This window comes from Mastomys coucha, unplaced genomic scaffold (genome assembly GCF_008632895.1).
Source record: "Mastomys coucha isolate ucsf_1 unplaced genomic scaffold, UCSF_Mcou_1 pScaffold22, whole genome shotgun sequence".
NCBI classification, from domain to species: Eukaryota; Metazoa; Chordata; class Mammalia; order Rodentia; family Muridae; genus Mastomys; species Mastomys coucha.
Genome location: NW_022196905.1, coordinates 203,785,579 through 203,788,938, shown reverse-complemented (window position 1 = coordinate 203,788,938; position 3,360 = coordinate 203,785,579).

Sequence of the window (3,360 nt, the reverse complement as noted above, 5' to 3'; positions counted from 1 at the left end):
TTTTAACCAAGATATTTCTATGTAGCCCAGGAGAGTCTCAAATACGTGATCATCCTGCCTCAATCACCCTGGATATCGGAGTTACAAGTGTTGATTATCCATGCCTGGCTTCACATGGAAGATTTTCCTCATCTAGTAGCTCTGTTTTATGCTACTCCTTCAGCGGATGCACCCTGCACAAAATACGGGCACTAGACAAATATTTATAGAATGAATAAGTGAGAGTGACTTGTGGCGACTGGAAGAGGAACTGTAAGAGGAAGTCGGACCAACAGCATTGGCTTCTGAGATACTGCTTTCCATACTTAATGTCCAGAGTGATTCAAAGCAGCCTTTAACCACGACTGAAAAGCTGAAAAGCCAGCTGTCGTGGTCACTCTAACACGGGTAAGCTGTGGAAAAGCTTTGCAGCCTATTTACAAATTTTATTCTTGTTTAAAACAACCAGAGAGAGAGAGAGAGAGAGAGTAGAGGAGGCCTTTCTCTGTATTTGTAGGTTGGATTTTTTTCAGAAATATTTGGTGGCTTTTAAAAGTACCATTGGAAAAATGACTGCTGACACACATATATTACATTTATGTCATATAAGTATTTAATTTTTTTATGTTATGTGTATGCATGTTTTACCTGCACATATGGCTGTGCATCATTGGTGTGCATGCAGAGCCTGTGAAGCCCAGAAGGGGGTAGCAAATGCCCTGAGACTGAATTAGAGATGATTATGAGCAATCAGGAATTAAACCAAGGTCCTCTGGAGAGAGCAGTTAATATCGATAACCCATAAGCTATAGCTCCATTCAACTGGTTATTATATTTTCAAATAATTTTTCTGCCTTGAATTTCACCCTTAGTTCCAAGGATTTCAACTTACCTCTTATTCCCAAGGTTAATACTTTCTCTTAGACCTTTACAGAGCATTATTCCCCACCGCAAATTTGGTGATGTCCAGCACACTAAAAGTATTCCTCACCTGTTGCTGTGGTGTTTTCAATTTTTCCATTTTTTGCCCCTCCCTCCCTTTTCTCTCTCCCTCCCTCCCTCTTTCCTTCCTTCCTTCCTTCCTTCTTTCATCCCTTCCTTCCTTCCTTCCTTCCTTCATCCTGCCTCCCTCTCTCTCTCCCTCCCTCCCTCTTTCCTTCCTTCTTTCCTTCCTTCTTTCATCCCTTCCTTCCTTCCCTCCCTCCCTTCCCTCCTTCCCTCCCTCCTTCCTTCCTTTTCTACCCCTCCTCTTCTTCCTTCTCCTCCTTCACTGGCACTTCCATTTATATATACACCTATTTAACTCCTTCTATGCTAGATAATTTAGTGCATTATCTCTTGACCAGGTGTTGCTGTCTTTAGTTTGGAAGTAGGTGCTTTTTTATTCTTTTGGGTGTTGTATCATTTTCTTTCGTCAACTATTGGTCATTATCTGTAAATGAAGACTGGGGATGTAGGTGATTCCAATGCCTAGAAGGAGCATGCCTCTTTCCTGCAGCCCTTAATGCATTTGTGCATTTTGGAGAGACTGGACTTCTTAGGAGCTCTTCTGCAAAACCATCTGATTCTTCACATGGGGTGGCCTGTGCTTAGTATGAGGCAGGGAGAGCCAGGTTCCTCTCAGGGTTTTAGCTTCCTTCACCTTCTGATTTGCATAACTGCTGCAAGAGTCTTCCACGAAGAGGGGCTTTCTTTACGGACTAGTGACAGTTTATATTTGTTCTTTGGTATTTGCTTTAAGACTTGTATTGAAGCCAGGAAGAATTCTTGGTTCTTTTATTTTCGATTAATTTCTAGAAGGGTCTGGTAGGACTGAATGTCAGGGATAGAAAGTTTAAAAAACTTCTATCCAGAGCCTTCCCAATAGCAAATAATTTCTGAGTCGTATTTGGTGCAGGGTCTGGAGTGCAGGTGGTGCCCATGTCTCTCTAGGAGCGAAGGGGCACTGCTCTGCTGGTGGGTGGGTTCCTTGCTCCTTTCCCTTTTACCATCAGCAGATGGCTACTATCAGGGAAGTGGAGAAGACAGATACAATCCTTCCCTTCTTCCATTGGTAACAACTTCTAACGGGCAATTTGCAGAAACAAGCTGTCATTACCTTTTGAGAGAAATCACTGGCATGATTTTAAGACTTCTCTCAAGAAAAATATTAAGATACTGGGGCCTGCGATGGTCAGTTTTAATGGTCAACTTGACACTATCTAGTGTTACACTGAAGGGAGTCCTAAGGAGGGGTTGTCTTGATCAGCATGGCTTGTGGGGATATCTGTGGTGATTGTCTTGATTGTGTTAGTTGATGTGGGAAGTCCCTGCCTAAAAGTGGGTGGTGGTACCATTATCTGGGCTTTGGCCTGAGTTGTATTAGAATAGAGAAGGTGAGCTGAACAGAAGGTGTGCCTGTTTTCATTTCTCTCTGCTTTTGACTGTGGGTGTGATTAGTAACATCGCTGCAAAGATGAAGAAACCCTGTTCCTCTTAGTTGCACTAAGTCAGAGTATTTTATTATAGCATCTGGGTGGAAAGCTAGGTGGGGCCTGCCTCTGTACTTTCGGAAAAGCAAACGATTTTAATGAATCCTCTCCACAGTTTCTGAAAACTACATTTTCCTCCTGGATGAATTATAGTTTATTTCCTCATTAGTTCTCAGGTGTCCTTTAGCCACTCTGCTGCTTTGCATAAGGAGTATTATCCAATCCTTTAGTGAACGGGTATGAAAGCTACCCTGAAGCACAGGAATGGACTATAAGACTATCTGAACCTGGACTCCATAATGGACACATTTTAATTGAGTTGTGTGAATAACAACTGAGCCAATGCTTTGCAGTTTTAAAATTAGAATCATGGAAGAGAAAGACATGGGGGAGAAAGAGATTTGAAATCTCTAAGTTTGATACCTAGTTCTCCTGTGGAAAGAAATAAGGTTTGGGGCATAAATATTCATCAGAGTTTTGATTTTAAAAATACGTTTCTGTTATTTCATTGAAAATTTAAGCTACTGTGTTTTGAGCATATTCACTTTTACTCCGTCCCCCAACTCCTTCTAAATCCTCTCTCGCATGTCTAGCCACTCAACTTCATGTCCTTTAAAAACCCACCTACTGAGTCCAGTTTGTGCTCCCCAGGTACTCCTGGGTGCAGGGCCATCTGCGGGAACATGAGTGACCTACCAGGAGTCACATGACTTTCTCTGCCCCTGAAGCCATGAACAGTCAGTAGCACCCCACCCCCCCAGGAGTGGGGGCTTCTCTGAACCTCCTCCTCTCTGTGCTAGAGTATTGACTAGCTTATCTTACAGAAGTCTTTCACAGGCAACTACAGCTGCTGTGGGCTCATGAGCACACTGGACCTGATATGTCTAGAAGACTCTATTGTGCCTCCCCC